The sequence below is a fragment of the Bombina bombina genome, chromosome 6 (genome assembly GCF_027579735.1).
Source record: "Bombina bombina isolate aBomBom1 chromosome 6, aBomBom1.pri, whole genome shotgun sequence".
Taxonomy (NCBI): Eukaryota; Metazoa; Chordata; class Amphibia; order Anura; family Bombinatoridae; genus Bombina; species Bombina bombina.
This window is the reverse complement of record NC_069504.1, coordinates 898,115,348-898,136,495: the sequence shown is the minus strand read 5'-3', so window position 1 is coordinate 898,136,495 and position 21,148 is coordinate 898,115,348.

Genomic DNA, 21,148 nt, shown 5'->3' with positions numbered 1-21,148 from the left:
ACGTGAGACAAACCACAAGGGCCCTCAAGGACCGCTTTGTGGAGCACTTACGTGCCATAGAGGATCCAGAATCTAGCACCCCTGTTTCTCTACATTTCAAAAATTAACATAATTCCAATAGTTCCCTTTTGACATTCCAAGGTATACAATGGATATCTAGGCACCCCAGAGGGGGAAACAGAGATACTCTTTTGAGTAAAAAATAAATATTCTGGATTTTCCAGCTTGATACCAGAGTGCCAAAAGGTTTGAATTTAGATTGGGATGTGAAGCTATTCATTTAAGTTTCCAAATAAATTTTGACATTGACTTTCTGCATATACATTTGTCTGTTGTCAATGGAAGAAATTCATGCAGTGTTGTATTAATTATTATATATGAAGTATTTTTCATATTATATTACATTTTATGCATACAAAGGGAGTCCCAAAAAATTTGCATTGGGCATTAGGTATTTTTGCAGTGGACATGGCACGGACCAACTTCCTACCTATTGTGTTGCCTTTACGATATGAGGCTCTGGGACATTCCTGGTACTCCTTGATTTCTGGACAGGCTTCCTTTAACATAAACCAATTTCTTTTGATTATATTGAACACTTTTTTGCTAATGGTGTTATATGAACGTACAAAATTTTATTTGGTTGGATTTAATATCCTACTTCTGACAGGGTTTTTTTTTAACGAATCCACAGCTTCCTTAAACTCCTGAATACTGTAGCCTCTGTTGACAAATTTTTCCTTCATGTCCCTGGACCTAGCTTTCCTATTCTCTGGGTCTGACACTATCCTATCAACTCTTAGCAACTGTGATTTGGGAACACTATGAAAATAATTTCCCATCCATACACTGGGAAACATTACCACATTAAAGGTTTTTATACCTGCAACTCGGCTTATGTTGTCTATGCGCTAAAGTGCCCATATGGGCTTTTATATGTTGGTGAAATGAACCTAAAGAAAAGAGATCACATTTGCCAACATAAGTCGACCATACGTAATGATAAAATGCTACATGTCCCCATTCCAGCACACTTTGCAGAAATGGGGCATCAGGCTAATCAGTTGAGATAAATGGTTATTGACACTGCCCCTAAAAAAGCCAAGAGGGGGCGATAGAGTAAGGGACCTTCTTAATAGAGAAGCAAAATGGATCTGGCAACTTAATACCATGTTCCCTAAAGGGCTTAATAGGGAGTTTGATCTTCTCCCCTTAATCTAAATTTGCTCTGGTGTATGTTCTTACCTTGTAACCACATATGTAAGTCAATGTTTAACTTATACTGGGTGTGTATATTAACTCATCATGGTTGGTATTTTGCTGCATTTGTTTTTAATTAGGTAGTCCAATACACCCATAATGAATTAAGGGTTAATGTAATGATTTTTTGTGTTCAATGAAATGACTTGTGATGATGTCACTTCCCTTAACCCCTCCCATGTGTGTCGATTGGACACCTGTTTTTATCATTGTGCCTATAAATTGTGTGTTGTATGTATTTGTGATTAGCTTGAGAAAGGGGCAGGTGCCCCGAAATGTTGCTCTTAATAAAGGTATAGCCTTCATACTATGTGCCACCTTGCACTTTGTTACTTTGTATCCTGAGACCTAAAGAGTGTCCTCTATGGTGTTGTACCGGACTATTATGATTACATACTGAGATATATTCAGTCGTGATAGTGTGGATCTCACTGCTTCTAATACATGTTTTACCTCAGGGATCACAGCACCACTCATTCTAAGGATTTTCTGCATTTGATTATAAGCCTATACCTACCTGTTTCATAAAATGGCCTGCGAGACAGGAGTATTTGCCTACTCAGAGGAAGAAGCAGCATGGATAGCTACTCTGACAGTGGGGCCCAGAGAGTTCCTGACAGCACCTGATAAAGATTCCCAGAGAAGAGATCTGGAAAGGGTGATGAAATGGCAGGTGAATCTACAAATACACTCTGCAGCTATTACTGAATACTATAGAACCAAACGTATCCCCAGAGGCATGCGGTCCCCCCTCCAACCTACCTTCTTTTTAGATAATACAGAGTTCTGTAACCTCTATCAACAAATCTTAAATAAAAGCTTGATGGATTTAATTATCCTGAATATTGACTTTTCAAATCGTGAGCTACAAACCCTATCAACAAATATTGACGAGCAGAAACGTAAATTGCGTGAACTCTTTGGTAAAGAAGAATACATACAGGTGCTTAATGAAGTGCAACAAGTGGTCAATACCTTTAAACAAGAGGTGGAGGAACGGAAACGGCGAAAGTTCAAGCTTGATGAACACGATTGCAGTGTGGGTAACGTGTATCTTTGAAACCGCCCACGTCGAAGAAAGGCCAATAGAGGGCCGAGATGGACGGGGTCATGGCAGAGATCGCTGAGGGACGCAGATAGTTGGGCCTCCACTAGTTTCGATAGTTCCGGTTCAGGACAAACATTGACTCCGAACACACAGGGTATGTCGACCACAACCTTAATGGCACCCGCAACCTCTTCTTCTTCTTTTCTAGGGGTGCTCCAACAGGATACAAGAGACTGACAAGCAGACTAGACAAGGGATGAAACATAGGAGGTGTGGGGACACACTCACAAGCCAGTCCGGGATGACGGAGGTAAATGTGATTAATCTCTCTTCAAAAATTCTGAGCCAAAATTAAATTGATATTCTCAACAAAGGTTTTTACTTTTGTCCAACTGAGGAAGCAGACACTTTTTCCCTTATGCTGCATTTGACTCATTTTTTTAGGGGACTTAGATTAAGAGCATTCTTTAATAACCCCAAGAGAAATGTCACTGCAAGTATTAGATACACAGGATGAAACAGTACCCTTTGATATAGGACAGTTTGACCAAAGTTTAAAAAGCTCATTTAACCCATCGGGGGATAATGCAGCGGTGGAAATGAATATCAAAATAGCGGACACTCAATATAAAGAACTGGTACATGAAAATCACAGACCTAGGGATAAACACAACTTCATTCAGGAACAACATAAGGTGTTAAAAGAACTTGAGATGGATACGTCCATCACCATTAAGCCAGCAGATAAGGGCGGAGCCGTGGTTGTAATGGACACTATAAAATACAGAGAGGAAATTTTGCAACAGTTAAATGACACTGATGTTTGTGAAACATTAAGTGGTAATCCAACAGAGAGTGTTTGTAAAGAATTATTTAAAATCCTAGATGTGGGTTTAAACAGTAACATCCTGACGCAGAAAATGTATACATTTTTTACACCTGTACACCCCATGATACCAGTGTTGTTTTATGTTGTACCCAAGGTATATAAAAGGCCTGTTGATCCACCAGGCAGACCAATAGTGGCCGGTATAGGTTCCCTTTTGAGTCCCACTGCACAGTTTTTGGATACAGTGTTGGCACCTCTTGTCACACAAGGCAAATCCTATATCAGAGAAACTGCACAGTTTATAGAAAAAATGACAGAGCTACATGATATGGATGATGGTGTTACGCTAGCTACCTGGGATGTGAATTCTCTCTACACAGTCATCCCCCACTCTGTGGGGGTAGACTGTGTGAGAGAGGCTTTATCAAAAAGAAATCTGTATAATGAGGCACAACTTGAATGGTTAATTCAATTACTTAATTTGGTTTTTACTAATAACATTTTTCTTTTTGAAAATCAATTCTTCATGCAAAAAACAGGCACAGCGATGGGGTCCAATGTGGCCCCATCTTATGCCTGTTTGGTAATGGATGTCATCGAAGAGAGACATGTGTACACAAATCCACTCTTTAATCAATACTGTGAAAGGTGGTTCCGCTACATTGATGACTTGTTCATCATGTGGCGGGGCCCCCATGATAAATTAGCAGAGTTTAAATCTGACATTGAAAATTATGTCTCTTTTTTGAAATTCAGAAGTAAATTTGATCAAAATAAGGTGGAATTTCTAGACACTATGGTCTCCAAACAAGATGGCAGGTTGATAACTGACTTGTTTGTTAAACCTATGGAAAGGAATACCCTGTTACATAGAAGTAGTTTTCATCTGCCTCAGGTTTTTCATAGTGTACCCAAATCATAGTTGCTAAGAGTTGATAGGATAGTGTCAGACCCAGAGACTAGGAAAGCTAGGTCCAGGGACATGAAGGAAAAATTTGTCAGCAGAGGCTACAGCATTCAGGAGCTTGAGGAAGCTGAGGATTTGTTAAAAAAAAAAAACCTGTCAGAAGTAGGATGTTAAATCCAACCAGATTAAATTTTGTATGTTCATATAACACCATAAGCAAAAAAGTGTTCAATGTAATCAAAAGAAATTGGTTTCTGTTAAAGGAAGCCTATCCAGAGATCAAGGAGTTCCAGGAATGTCCCAGAGTCTCATATCATAAAGGCAACACAATAGGTAGGAAGTTGTTCCATGCCATGTCCACCCAATGCAACTTTTTTGGGACTCCCAAGCAGGGAACGTTCCCATGCTTGGGGTGTGCCCAATGCAACAACATTATCAAGGGGGGTGTAATTTTTCATCTATACACTGGGAAACATTACCACATTAAAGGTTTTTATACCTGCAACTCGGCTTATGTTGTCTATGCACTAAAGTGCCCATGTGGGCTTTTATATGTTGGCAAAATGACCCAAAAGATAAGAGATCGCATTTTCCAACTTAAGTCGACCATACGTAATGATAAAATGGGACATCAGGCTAATCAGTTGAGATAGTATATGGCTATGAGTAGCGCTTGAAACAACCCCCAAAGGGGTTCCTAGCTAAAGGTAGAGTCAGCGGGAAAACTAAAAATAGAGATTAGAAATGATTTATATATAAAAACAATAAGTTTATTCAGACTCCTAAATAAAATCTTTTAAAATCTCTAAAAATGTCTTTGAGTTAAATAGAATATAAAACTATAGCCTAGGTTGCTATCAAGTTCTGTGTACAAGTGGTAGACGATACAGTGTCTTACTAGTAGCAGCCTCTATATGATCTCTATATATAGTATAATTCTCACTGTACTACGCACAATGTCCTATGTGTTATATTCAAAGGCGACTAGTATAACATAAGGACTCTGAAAAACATAGAAACTCAAAACACTGTAAATTAAACAGTGTAAATTTAGACAAAATTTCAATACAAAAAAATATTGTGTAATAGTGTCCAAAAAATCCAAATAAATGTCCAAATAAGTCTAAATTCTTCCAAAAAAATCCAATAACAATCCAATAAAAATCCAATAAAAATCCAAGTGAATGTGATTAATCCGAAAAAAATGTATATGTATATATCACAAGAAAAACAGTGGTGAAAAAAATAGGAAATGAGCCAAAAAAATATATGTGCTAATCACGAGGTGTACACCTAAAAATTAGTGAGAGTATCTTACAAAAATATGCGTTGGTTAAAGTGAATGAAAAACAAGTTCATCTCAAAAACTATAGTGAAAAATATTTATCCAAAGAAATAATATTGTTTAAACTTCTCCTTAATGTGCTGCTTTGTACTTAGTTCCTCTATATGTGTTTCTAATCCGAGTGAGGTATTCCCATAGCGTGAAATGTCTCGAAATATCTTCAGTATCCTATGCAAAAAAAGTAAAGGAACATAGTGCAATAATGCTACTACAGTGGTGCATAAGTAGGTATTGAACTCACCAAATAAGAACCTGATCCTACTGGATCTTTCTCAAGACTGATCTTGATCTTGATGTTCCATTACTTTTTTTGCATAGGATACTGAAGATATTTCAAGACATTTCACGCTATGGGAATACCGCACTCGGATTAGAAACACATATAGAGGAACTAAGTACAAAGCAGCACATTAAGGAGAAGTTTGAACAATATTATTTCTTTGGATAAATATTTTTTACTATATTTTTTTAGATGAACTTGTTTTTCATTCACTTTAACCAATGCATATTTTTGTAAGATACGCTCACTAATTTTTTGGTGTACACCTCGTGATTAGCACATATATTTTTTTGGCTCATTTCCTATTTTTTTCACCACTGTTTTTCTTGTGATATATACATATACATTTTTTTCAGATTAATCACATTCACTTGGATTTTAATTGGATTTTTATTGGATTTTTATTGGATTCTTATTGGATTTTGTTTTGGAAGAATTTAGACTTATTTGGACATTTATTTGGATTTTTTTGGACACTATTACACAATATTTTTTTTCATTGAAGTTTTGTCTAGATTTACAGTTTAATTTACACTGTTTTGAGTTTCTATGTTTTTCGGAGTCCTTATGTTATACTAGTCGCCTTTGAATATAACACATAGGACATTGTGCGTAGTACAGTGAGAATTATACTATGTATAGAGATCATATAGAGGCTGCTACCAGTAGGACACTGTATCATCTACCACTTGTACACAGAACTTGATAGCAACCTAGGCTATAGTTTTATATACTATTTTACTCAAAGACATTTTTAGAGGTTTTAAAAGATTTTAGGTTGTATGTACCCAATTGTATGTTAGGATTTAGAATATTGTATGTTTAGGAGTCTGAATAAACTTATTGTTTTTATATATAAATCATTTCTAATCTCTATTTTTAGTTTTCCCGCTGACTCTACCTTTAGCTAGAAACCCCTTTGGGGGTTGTTTCAAGCGCTCCTCATAGCCATATACTGTTTCTTATTTGAGATCTGGTTGAGAGATCTTGCAACTAAGAGCTTGTGTAGTAGCATTTTTGGTGCTGGTGAGATCTTTTTACGTTTGTATAATCAGTTAAGATACATGGTTATTGACACTGCCCCTAAAAAACCAAGAGGGGGCGATAGAGTAAGGGATCTTCTTAAAAGAGAAGCCAAATGGATCTGGTGACCTAATACCATGTTCCCTAAGGGGCTTAATAGGGAGTTTGATCTTCTCCCCTTAATCTAAATTTGCTCTGGTGTATGTCCTTACCTTGTAACCACATATGTAAGGCAATGTTTAACTTATACTGGGTGTGTATATTAACTCATCGTTGTTGGTATGTTGCTGCATTTGTTTTTAATCAGGTAGTCCAATACACCCATAATGAATTAAGGGTTAATGTAATGATTTTTTGTGTTCAATGAAATGACTTGTGATGATGTCAGTTCCCTTAACCCCTCCCATGTGTCTTGATTGGACACCTATTTTATCATTGTGCCGTGTTGTATGTATTTGTGATTAGCTAGAGAAAGGGGCAGGTGCCCCGAAACGTTGCTCATAATAAAGGTATAGCCTTCATACCATGTGCCACCTTGCACTTTGTGACTTTGTATCCTGACACCGAGAGGATGGCCTCTATGGTGTTGCACCGGACTCTTATTATTACATACTGAGATATATTCAGTCGTGATAGTGCAGATCTCTCTGCTTCTAATATTACAGTTAATCAAACATAATTTGAAAATTTAAATGAACTAATATTTTAATTAAATATGTTGTCAAGATATATTAATTTAAAGATCTGTTTTGGTTATGTTCATGTGACAGCAATTTTCGCATAAATTTACAGCCATTAAGTATGCACATATTACATTCTGACAATGTTGAAAAATGCTAAATTAAAATGAGAGAGAAATATTGTGCACCTTTAACTATACGCCCAATAAAATCTGTTTGAACTTGGTAAACAAAGTGTGTTCTAATGTATTCATTAATGTATACTTTTAATAATTAATACATTTGTGTATACTTACTAACTAAAGTTTAATACACAATATTAAAAAATTACACTTACACATTTTAATAAGTGATTGTATATCCTTATAGAATTGTTTTTCGAATCATCGAAGGTCACTATATCTTCTCAAACATTGCCTTTGTGTCCTTTTTATCCCAGTTACTCTGTACATTCTTCTGAATATTTGATTTTTTTTTATGCAGTCTCGTTGTTCTTTCTATACGGATCTAACACCACCTTTTCTTTTTGGAAAATATGTGCCCATACCATACATTTAAATTACAAGTCCTCCAGCCGTGAATGCAGGTGGACATGCCATTTTGGTTGTTGGCAATATATTCTTTGAAAATGTTTGGTTGTGCGATACCAATGACACATCTACAATGAATTTGTAATGTAATGTAATACTGTTTCTATTTGTTATTCATTTTGAAAATGTATATTAAATTTTGATTTGTTGATTTAATTAATCATGTGACTATGCATTTCCCATTAAAACTGCTAGATAATTGAATAGTTTGTTGGGTGTGATTAGGGAGAGAAAAATTGTATTGAAAAGAGAGCACAAATGTATCATGGCGTCATCTCGGGAGAGTGGCAAAACAAAATCTGAACAAGATCTGAAGAAATATTCAATTTATTCCTCAACAAAATGAAATTCTAGTCATAAAAGTAATGAATAATTATGACTACCTATATGGCAGTAAGTCACAGAAAATATCTGTAGCAAGAAAATATGAAATATAGAGAACCAAGTGTCTGCAGAGGGAAGGTTTGAAAAATCTGTAGAACATTGTAGAAAAAGGTTCTCTGATATCAAGACACTGCGGATCAGGTCCGCCAGACCTCGCTGAATATGGCGAGCAATACGCTCGCCGTATTCAGCATTGCACCAGCAGCTCACAAGAGCTACTGGTGCAACCCCGCCCCCTGCTGACTCGCGGCCAATGGGCCGCCAGCAGGGAGGTGTCAATCAACCCGATGGTACTCGATCGGGTTGATTTCCTGCGATGTGTGTCCACCTGCTCAGAGCAGGCGGACAGGTTATGGAGCAGCGGTCTTTGTGACCGCTGCTTCATAACTGCTGTTTCTGGCGAGCCTGCAGGCTTGCCAGAAACACGGGGCATCAAGCTCCAATCGGAACTTGATAAATATGCCCCATAGTCTCAAACGAATATGCCTGGATCAGCTCTTCTTCACGAAAATGCTTGACAGTACTGGAACATAAAAACAAGAAGGCGCTCCAATGGCACAGTATGTCAAGTACATAAAAGACAAATGAGCCGGTGAAAAAAGATCTGCTCGTGCAACAAGCAGTGACCTACCATATGTCGCAGAGCTCTCAAGTTATGAGAACATGCTGATGCAAAGATTAGGGTCTGCTATAACCCAAGATGACTTAGCAGGTAATATTGTGTATTATACATAGCTTGTTTAACATAGATTACTAATAAATATAATATTGCATTATACATGATGCATACAAATAGTTTTAAAATTGTATTTATAACCTTTCATAATTTGACCAAATATATAGTAATATAAATAATTGTTTGCTTTGTTTTAAAACATATGCATCAGATAACATTTATTCCCTTTATAAGGACAGCACACAGTTATAATGATTAATTCATTGGGGTCTATTTAACAAGGGCCAAATGGCCCCTGTTCCCCTTGTTTCCATGCGAGCTTTCAGGCTCGCCGGAAACAGGAGTTAAGAAGCAGCGGTCTTAAGACCACTGCTCCTTAACTCATACGCCGCCTCTGAGGTGTCGTATAGCAATCCGCCCAATCATGTACGATCAGGTTGATTGGCACCCCCGATTGGCCACAAATCTACAGGGGGCGGCATTGCACCAGCAGTTCACAAGAACTGCTGGTGCAATGATAAATGCCTACAGCGTATTCTGTCTGCATTTATCGATGTGCGGCGGGCATTGGTTCGCTATAGCGGATCATGTCCTTCCGCACAATGATAAATGGACCCCATAAACTTATTTTTACCATTTAAATTAAATAAAAACGTTATGTTTCTTGCTCAATTGAGATAGGATGTGGCAGACATTTAACCCATCTTTCGCACTCTGAAAATAATTTAAAACATAAACTAGACAGTGGTATTTAAGTGATATTTGAACATGCTGCATTTATAATTGTGCATATATTTTAATAAGTTTCTCTGTTTACATGTAATCATACAAACATATATTTGCAGATGCATTTAATTTTATCCGTATATGTTTTACAGTATCTACCACTGCTGCTGCAAAAAATGATAAATCTGCATCAGTAGCTGCAATTCTTACTGAAGTAAATCCTGAAATTACCTCATAGCCAGCAGTAGATATGGCAAATCACCTGTAGATTCGAAACATTTATATTAATTTAATGAAAACTTATGTAAATTTGTAATGAAAATTAGATTTCATTTTGTTTTAAAGTAAACGAAAACTGAATAGTGTAGGTAACAAATATTTCACCCGAAACAAAATTTTCTGGCCTGTTCATCCCTAATACATATAGTGAGGCCAATTTATCAAAGGTCTTGCGGACCTGATCCAACAGTGCGGATCAGGTCCGCAAGACCTCGCTGAATGCCGAGAGCAATGCGCTCTCCGTATTCAGCATTGCACCAGCAGCTCACAAGAGCTGCTGGTGCAACGCCGCTCCCCTGCAGACTCGCGGCCAATGGGCCGCCAGCAGGAGGTGTCAACCAACCCGATCGTACTCGATCGGGTTGAATTGTGGCGATTCCTGTCCGCCTGTTTAGAGCAGGTGGACAGGGTTATGGGCGCTGCTTCATAACTGCTGTTTCTGGCGAGTCTGAAGACTCGCCAGAAACACGGCCCTTCAAGCTCCATTCGAAGCTTGATAAATGGGCCTCATAGAGTGGTGCAGGAATCTATAAAAGCACTAATAATAATTCTAGTGAAATAAATGTTACAAGTGGCATGTAAAGGAGACGTACCCAAATGTTTTCCATTTATAATGGGTAATTTCCTCTAGAGTCTAGAGGCCTAGTTGTACTAATGTCTAGAGTCTAGACATTAGTACAACTAGGCCACACTTTACACACTTAACAAATATCTGCTTTAAACTGATATTGTAACATATAGGGAAAACGCTTCTGGTTATAATCATACTGGCAACATATGGAGACAATAATGAAAATGATAAATTTTAAATGTTGCAGTGCAACAAAAGCAGCTGCAATTTAGTTGCTCTTTCAACCATCTACATAATTACATGATGCCAGCCTGACAGTAAAGTATAATCACTGAACAGGTCAAACCACAGCTATATTTTTTTATGATTTTGGAGTATGATCATTAAAAGGGTTAAATAATGAGTGTAGCGGTAACTGTTGGGCGCAAGCGATAGAGGGTATATCGAGGTTACTTGCACGCGTCAGAAGTAGCGCTTGTATTACGAGTTGAAAGTAAACACATTCGCTGGAGGGCAATTGAATTTAACTTGAGTCAGGTAAACTTGACTTTAGAGCTCTTATTAACTGTTACGCAAGACAAAAAGTTGCTCAAATAAACATAAAAAAATTAATTTCACAGTACACTCATAATAACTGATAAAAAAAAAAATTTTTTAAATATTGTATTAAAAAGTTATAAGGGCTCAAAGAAATGAGGTCTCAGGCATGCAAAGGGCTTTAACATTGAGATACATATAGACGCATGTCTAAGTATGTATAGGTATATATATGTTTATATGTGTGTACAGAAGTATTTGTGTGTTACTGTATATTTACTGCACATATTTCATATTGCAAAGTTCTTCACTTACATGATAATGTCCTTTTTATTCTTAAACACGTATTTCTATATATATATCTGATTCTGTATATACTTATACCTATATATCTATTCCTATTGAATCAGCCAATCAGATTCAAGTTCCAATCCAATTGAACTACTTGAATCTGATTGGCTGATTCAATCAGCCAATCAGATTTTTCCTACCTTAATTCCGATTGGCTGATAGAATCCTATCAGCCAATCGGAATTCGAGGGACGCCATCTTGGATGACATCATTTAAAGGAACCTTCATTCGGACTTAGGACGTCGTTAGAAGAGGATGGATCCGCGCCGGCTGCTTCAAGATGGACCCGCTCCGCTCCAGATGGAAGAAGATAGAAGATGCCGTCTGGATGAAGACTTCCGACCCTCTGGAGGACCTTTTCTGGCCGGATAGGATGAAGACTTTGGACCCTCTTCTGGACGGATCGGTGATACCCGGCTGGGTGAAGGTAGGGAGATCTTCAGGGGCTTAGTGTTAGTTTTTTTAAGGGGGGTTTGGGTTAGATTAGGGGTATGTGGGTAGTGGGTTGTAATGTTGGGGGGTATTGTATGTTTTTTTTTCAGGCAAAAGAGCTGATTTCTTTGGGGCATGCCCCGCAAAAGGCCCTTTTAAGGGCTGGTAAGGTAATAGAGCTGTTAACTTTTTATTTTAGAATAGGGTAGGGCACTTTTTTATTTTGGGTAGCTTTGTTATTTTTTCAGGGGGCTTAGAGTAGGTGTAATTAGTTTAAAATTCTTGTAATCTTTTTTTATTTTTTGTAATTTAGTGTTTATTTTTTTTGTAATTTAGTTTAGTTGATTTAATTGTAGGTAATTGTAGGTAGTTTAGTTAATTTATTCATTGATAGTGTAGTGTTAGGTTTAATTGTAACTTAGGTTAGGATTTATTTTACAGGTAATTTTGTTATTATTTTAACTAGGTAGCTATTAAATAGTAAATAACTATTTAATAGCTATTGTACCTAGTTAAAATAAATACAAAGTTGCCTGTAAAATAAATATAAATCCTAAAATAGCTACAATATAATTATTCGTTATATTGTAGCTATATTAGGATTTATTTTACAGGTAAGTATTTAGCTTTAAATAGGAATAATTTTTTTAATAAGAAATAATTTATTTCGTTAGATTAAAATTATATTTAATTTAGGGGGGTGTTAGTGTTAGGGTTAGACTTAGCTTTAGGGGTTAATACATTTATTAGAGTAGCGGCGAGGTCCGGTCGGCAGATTAGGGGTTAATACTTGAAGTTAGGTGTCAAAGATGTTAGGGAGGGCAGATTAGGGGTTAATACTATTTATTATAGGGTTTTTTAGGCGGGAGTGTGGCGGTTTAGGGGTTAATACATTTATTATAGTGGCGGCGAGGTCCGGTCGGCAGATTAGGGGTTAATAAGTGTAGGTAAGGTAGCGGCGACGTTGGGGGGTCAGATTAGGGGTTAATAAATATTATGTAGATGTCGGCGATGTTAGGGGCAGCAGATTAGGGGTACATAGGGATAATGTATGTGGCGGCGGTGTGCGGTTGGCAGATTAGGGGTTAAAAATTTTTATTAGAGTGGCGGCGATGTGGGGGGCCTCGGTTTAGGGGTACATAGGTAGTTTATGGGAGTTCTGACCCTCACTTCAGCCAAGACTCTAAATACCGGCGTTAGGAAGATCCCATTGAAAAGATAGGATACGCAATTGGCGTAAGGGGATCTGCGGTATGGAAAAGTCGCGGCTGGAATGTGAGCGTTAGACCCTTTCCTGGCTGACTCTAAATACCAGCGGGCAGTAAAAACCAGCGTTAGGACCCCTTAACGCTGGTTTTGACGGCTAACGCAAAACTCTAAATCTAGGCGATAATGTTTCTGCAAAAGACAGTGGTGGAACAACCAGGGTCGCAATTATTGCGGTTGCGACCGAGGACTGTAGGTCCACCACTCAAGTTGCCACTCTCCTGCATAAAGGCCTGCGGCGGAGATCTATATATTTGGCACTGCCATGCCCCCACTCTGTAAAATGAAATGTGCCCCTGTATCCCCAGAGCCCCCCATGAATTATGTCATTTGTTTGGAGCTGTCAATTGCCTACAGTTTAACAGAGGCACAGAGGATTGATTGTCCAGATTGCTGGGGACTGGGGATGATTTTCTACAGATAGTCAAACTTTACTGCAGTCTGTGTAGCCTGTATGGTCAATACTCTGTGCCGCTGTTAAAATGGAGGCAACTGACAGCTCTTAAACTTAGCCCATGGGAGGAACAAGCTTTTTAGTGCGGTTTTAATAATATATATAACTTGGTAAGAAAAAAACTACTGCGTTAAGCAGAAGGCTGTGCTACCAAACATATGACATAATTCATGGGGGCTCTGGGGATACAGGGGCACATTTTATTTTACAGAGTTGGGGCATGGCAGTGCCAAATATATAGATCACCACCGCGGGCCTCTATGCAGGAGAGCGGCAACCTGCATAATGGAGTAATTGCAGGAGCGGCAGCTGTGTTTGAATCTGCTGGGTGGCATTCATCCTAGGGCGTAATTGGACCTTAATCATGCCTTAGAGAGCTATGTCTAAACTTTCAGGGTTGTCAGCATATGGTAAGGTAAGGTAAGGTAGGCTCTGTGGGTATGGATGAGGACTTCAACCGGATTGCATGTTAGAAATACATTTATTTATAAAAACAATGATACAGGACATATGTACATATATACATGCTATAACAGACAAGTCTCATTAAAGGGACATAAAAAACAGTTGTTTTTTTATGAGTTAGAAAGAGCATGCAATTTTTAACACCTTCCCAATTTACTACTATTATCTCATTTGCTTTATTCGCTTAATATCCTTTGTTAAAAAGCATATCTAAAGAGGCTCAGTACCTGCTGATTGTTGGCTGCCTCATCTGCATTGTTATTTCTTCAACAAAGGATAACTAAATAATTAAGAATAATAGATAATAGACCAATATGCAGGAATATATCCAAAGTGAAAAGAGTCTTTAATGGAAACAGTCCCACAAATACAAATAGTTCAAACGATGTTCCTCAAAAGGAAGAGAAAGAAAGACATCATAGCATAATACTGTGTAAATCTTCACTCCCTAGATGGAAGGCAGACCCAGAATACCCACATTAGGTAAAATAATTAGCTCTATTGTGCAGACCCCAGGCAGACTGGATACAGACAATAACAAATGCATAAATCAAATTTGTTATAGATCACTAAGTGTAACAGGTACAAACATACAAGGATACTATGGGTGTAATAGTCCGTTGTTACAGACCGCATGAAGCTCCACACTGTGGGGCCTATTTATCATATGTCTGTCGGACCTGATACGACACTGCGGATCAGGTCTGACAGACCTCGCTGAATGCGGAGAGCAATACGCTCTCCGTATTCAGCATTGCACCAGCAGCTCTTGTGAGCTGCTGGTGAAACACCGCCCCCTGTAGACTCGCGGCCAATCGACCGCCAGCAGGGGGGTGTCAGTCAACCCGATCGTACTCGATCGGGTTGATTTCCGGCGATTCCTGTCCGCCTCATCAGAGCAGGCAGACAGGGTTATGGAGCAGCGGTCTTTAGACCGCTGCTCCATAACTTGTGTTTCTGGCGAGTCTGAAAACTCGCCAGAAACACGGGCCCACAAGCTCCTTACGGAGCTTGATAAATGGGCCCCTGTATTTGTAGTCTTTCTGTACCAGACAAATACCCCTCCTTGTGTCCAATTTGAACAATGCCTGATGACTCCATCAATGACTTCATCATCAAGCATTGTTCAAATTGGACACAAGGAAGGGTATTTGTCTGGTACAGAAAGACTACAGATACAGTGTGGAGCTTCATGTGGTCGTTAACAACAGACTATAACACGCATAGTATCCTTGTATGTTTGTACCTGTTACACTTAGTGATCTATAAGAACTTTGGCTTTTGTTTTTAAAGACATACTAAAACCAAAATTTTTCTTTAATGGTTCAGATAGAGCATGCAATTTTAAGTAACTTTCTAATTTACTCCTATAATCAATTTTTCGTTGTTCTCTTGCAATCTTTATTTGAAAAAGAAGGCATCTAAGCTAAGGAGTCAGAAATTTTTTGGTTCAGAACCTGGTTTTGGACAGTACTTTAATGGTGGCTGACATTTATCAACCAATCAGCAAGAACAAACCAGGTTCTTAACTTACATTCTTGCTTTTCAAATAAAGATAGCGAGAGAATGAAGAAAAATTGATAATAGGAGTAAATCAGAAAGTTGCTTCAAATTGCATGCTTTATGTGAATCATGAAAGAAAAAAATTGGGTTCAGTGTCCCTTTAATAAACTGTACGACGACTGCGGCCGACGACTGAACGACGAATGACGGTTCCTTTAAATGACGTCATCCAAGATGGCGTCCCTCGAATTCCTACCTTAATTCCGATTGGCTGATAGAATCCTATCAGCCAATCGGAATTCGAGGGACGCCATCTTGGATGACGTCATTTAAAGGAACCGTCATTCGTCGTTCAGTCGTCGGCCAGGATGGATGTTCCGCGTCGGAGGTCTTCAGGATGCTGCCGCTCCGCTCCGGATGGATGACGATAGAAGATGCCGCTTGGATGAACACTTCAATCGGATGGAAGACCTCTTCTGCCCCACTTGGATGAAGACTTCTACCGGATGGAGGACCTCTTCTTGCTCCGCTTGGATGAAGAATTTGGCTCGGCTGGGTGAAGACGACTCAAGGTAGGGAGATCTTCAGGGGCTTAGTGTAAGGTTTATTTAAGGGGGGTTTGGGTTAGATTAGGGGTATGTGGGTGGTGGGTTGTAATGTTGGGGGGGGGGGTATTGTATGTTTTTTTTTACAGGCAAAAGAGCTGAACTTCTTGGGGCATGCCCCGCAAAGGGCCCTGTTCAGGGCTGGTAAGGTAAAAGAGCTTTGAACTTTAGTAATTTAGAATAGGGTAGGGCATTTTTTTATTTTGGGGGGCTTTGTTATTTTATTAGGGGGCTTAGAGTAGGTGTAATTAGTTTAAAATTGTTGTAATATATTTCTAATGTTTGTAAATATTTTTTTATTTTTTGTAACTTAGTTCTTTTTTATTTTTTGTACTTTAGTTAGTTTATTTCATTGTATTTATTTGTAGGAATTGTATTTAATTTATTTATTGATAGTGTAGTGTTAGGTTTAATTGTAGATAATTATAGGTATTTTATTTAATTTATTTATTGATTGTGTAGTGTTAGGTTTAATTGTAACTTAGGTTAGGATTTATTTTACAGGTAAATTTGTAATTATTTTAACTATTTTAGCTATTAAATAGTTCTTAACTATTTAATAGCTATTGTACCTGGTTAAAATAAATACAAAGTTACCTGTAAAATAAATATTAATCCTAAAATAGCTATAATATAAATATAATTTATATTGTAGCTATATTAGGATTTATTTTACAGGTAAGTATTTAGCTTTAAATAGGAATAATTTATTTAATAAGAGTTAATTAATTTCGTTAGATTTAAATTATATTTTACTTAGGGGGGTGTTAGTGTTAGGGTTAGACTTAGCTTTAGGGGTTAATACATTTATTACAATAGCGGTGAGCTCCAGTCGGCAGATTAGGGGTTAATAATTGAAGTTAGGTGTCGGCGATGTTAGGGAGGGCAGATTAGGGGTTAATACTATTTATTATAGGGTTAGTGAGGCGGATTAGGGGTTAATAACTTTATTATAGTAGCGCTCAGGTCCGCTCGGCAGATTAGGGGTTAATAAGTGTAGGCAGGTGGAGGCGACATTGTGGGGGGCAGATTAGGGGTTAATAAATATAATATAGGGGTCTTCGGTGTTAGGGGCAGCAGATTAGGGGTACATAAGGATAACGTAGGTGGCGGCTCTTTGCGGTCGGCAGATTAGGGGTTAATTATTGTAGGTAGCTGGACGCGACGTTGTGGGGGGCAGGTTAGGGGTTAATAAATATAATATAGGGGTCGGCGGTGTTAGGGGCAGCAGATTAGGGGTACATAAGTATAACGTAGGTGGCGGTCGGCAGATTAGGGGTTAAAAAATTTAATCGAGTGTCGGCGATGTGGGGGGGCCTCGGTTTAGGGGTACATAGGTAGTTTATGGGTGTTAGTGTACTTTAGAGTACAGTAGTTAAGAGCTTTATGAACCGGCGTTAGCCCAGAAAGCTCTTAACTACTGACTTTTTTCTGCGGCTGGATTTTTGTTGTTAGAATTCTAACGCTCACTTCAGACACAACTCTAAATACCGGAGTTAGAAAGATCCCATTGAAAAGATAGGATACGCAATTGACATAAGGGGATCTGCGGTATGGAAAAGTCGCGGCTGAAAAGTGAGCGTTAGACCCTTTTTTGAATGACTCCAAATACCGGCGGTAGCCTAAAACCAGCGTTAGGAGCCTCTAACGCTGGTTTTCACGGCTACCGCCAAACTCCAAATCTAGGCCTTAGATTGTTAAGTAGGTAGAATGTTCAGAGGGTTTTCAATTTATGGAGTATATTTAAATGAGAGGTCAGTTACTAGTGGTGTTCCCCAAGGGTCAGTTGGTCCTGTTTTGCTTAACATGTTCATTAGTGATATTGGAAGTGGGCTCCCAGGGAAGGTGTGCTTATTTGCTGATGATAACCAAAATCTGTAACAGAGTTGATGTTCCAGGAGGAGTGGATCAAAAGAGCAGTGATTTTAAAAAACTGGAGGACTGGGCAAATAAATGGGATCTAAAATGTAATATTACCAAGAGCAAAATTATGCATATAGGATCCAAAAACCCAATTATAGTCACAATGGTACTAATGGACATTACTGACGGTAACTAAAGAGGAACGGGATTTGGGAATTATTATTTCAGATTATTTAAGATTCGGTAGATAATGCAGCATTGCAGCCAGTAAGGCCAGTCAAATACTTGGTTGCATTGGGAGAAGTATTAGTAGCAGAAATAGCAGGGTTGTTATACCACTTTACAGATCGCTAGTTAGGCCTAATCTGGAATATTGGTTACAGTTCTGGAGACCTCATCTCTGAAAGGATATAAATAAATCAGAAATTGTCCAAAGGAGGGCTATTAAAATGGTACATGGTATAAAATATAAAACATATAAATAAAGACTCTTTGCTTAGTTTAGAGGAGAGAAGGGAAAGATGTGACCAGGGCCGGATTTAACATTAGGCAGAGTAGGCATGTGCCTACAGGCGCCTTCCATAGAGGGACTCTTGTCTCTCTGCTCCATATGCCTTTTCTGCACACTTCTGCTGTTGTGCCCTCACTCACCATAGTAGATAATAACTTTCCCCTCCACGCTGTCTGGTCTGTATCTCCAGTCAATGCGGACAGAGCAGCCAGAGAGGCCTGAGAGTAAGTGTGTGGGGTTTGGTTCTTTTATGGGGAGTGACAGTGAGTGACTATTTGTGCGCTATTACAGAGCGTTCTGAGTGCACGGTGGGCATGTATCAGCTGTAGCAGCAGCGGCTGTCAAAAACAAAATGACAGATTGTACAGTCAGAGGGCAGTCTTTCATATAAAATACCAAAGGTATGAATATTATTGTTAAAATGCAAAATGCCAGGGCTATTGCACAGGATAAACACACTTTAAAAAAAACCAACCGACCCTTGTGCACATTGCAGACTTGGTCAGCAAAGTTTCTAAATGAAGCCCCAGTCTAGACAACCTGCACTTTTCTTGTATAAGTTATATAAATAAAAAAAAATACTGTTCTGACTGGAATCTCATCATACTGGGCAAATACTGTCTGGAGTGTTTTGTTATAGATCATGGACGGCCTTTTATGTGGCAAAATTAGCAACTGCTGTAGAAAAAAAAGCATAATTTTATAAAGGTTTAGGCTGCATCTATAGGTTCATACACGTGAACCAGGAGCGCATGGGGGGGGGGGGCGCGCTTTAGATTTTGGTGCCTACAGGCACCAGGGCTGTAAGCTAAAAGTATTTTCCACAAAAAAGAAACACAAAAACAAGGGATCGCAATCTTAAATTAGAGGGTAGCAGATTGTGAGGAAAATGTGCGGAAGCATTTGTTTACAGAAAAGGTGGTGGATTAATGGAATAAACTTCCAATAGAGGTGGTAAAAACAGGGACTGTAAAAGAATTAAAAAAGCCTGGCGCATGCATAAGGTTATCCTAAGAAAACTGTAACATGTAATATAGGTAGACTTGATGGGCCTTTTGGTTCTTATCTGCCGCCAAATTCTATATTTATATACACAGTATCCCTGCAGCAGCCTTTTTTTAAGCACAGCCCATTACTGGAAGGAAGAGCTCAATATTGCTTTTCTCTGATGGAATTCTCATTAAAACAATGTCAGACGTCAGTAAATGTTAAAACATTTGAAAACTTGTATCAGTATCTCTATTAATAATGTTTGCATTTTTTATTAAATGTACAAAGCAGCTGACACATTACAATTAACTCATTCAGTGGAAGTAAGATTGGTTTATTTTAATTTATTTTGTATTTGAGGAGCTTATGAATTCATTTTATTAAATATGTCTTGAACTTAGGCATAATTCCCATTTTGTTTACTGCTATTCAGAATCAGAACATCTTTTTTTTTCTTTCAGTATCTGCAATTCTTATTTTTTTGTCCCCCTTCTGTCCCATCCACTGTCAAGCTCTGCAACTCTCTTTTCTTTCTTTCTTTGCCAGATCTCATATACTAAGTTCAAACCAATTTTAAAAAATCCCAACTTTCCTACAAAAGAAAAATAATCAGGAGGATCCAGTGAGCACTGGGTCACAGGCAGCTGTAAAGTGGCTGGTTAAACTAGCTTTGGCGGTCACCTGACATCCATTAGATGTAATGAGCTGTGTCGCTCGGAAGTTTATTATTTGCGGTCACTTAGTCTCTACAGTCCAAGGTCAAAGAGACCTGAATATGAGCTTATTATATTGATTGGTGACTGACTTCTAAACAATACCACAGGGTATACACAATTATATCAAATCTAGCAACTAGGTAATTGTATAGGAGCTAAAGAAATTTGTAACAAAAAGTGAGGGACAATAAGTAACTTATTAGTAGCTATAAGTGTCCTCTGACATCATCTGGTAACACCCCCCTTAGTCCTTCAGACTAAATAATATTAACACTATTCTGTTTATAGGGATGGAATACCAGCAAATAAAATATTATGGGCCAGATTACGGATAGAGCGCAAGCGTTTGTGCATGTGTTTATGTGTGTGTGTGTGTACATAAGTATTTATGTAAATAGTGGAGTGTTGTCAGCAATTCCAGTATTACCTATAAAAGGGCTGGTAACAATGATCTGAATTGAAAGTAGATATCATATCACAGGTGCAAGGGGAAAAGAGATAAATTAATTTAAAGGTAAAAAGGATTCCTAAGCAATTCCTGTCCAGCACTAACCAATCCCTGGTAAATAAATGGATATACTCCCTAACCAATGACAAAATCCCCAATAGCAAAATATTTTTGCTATTGGGGATTTTGTCATTGGTTAGGGAGTATATCCATTTATTTACCAGGGATTGGTTAGTGCTGGACAGGAATTGCTTAGGAATCCTTTTTACCTTTAAAATATGTATTTATGTATTTATGTGTGTAATGTATACATGTATTTAAAGACATATTTACAAATATAAACACATAAATACATATGTACACATATATAGACATATATATTGGAGCCCTTTGCAGTTAAGTAGATGA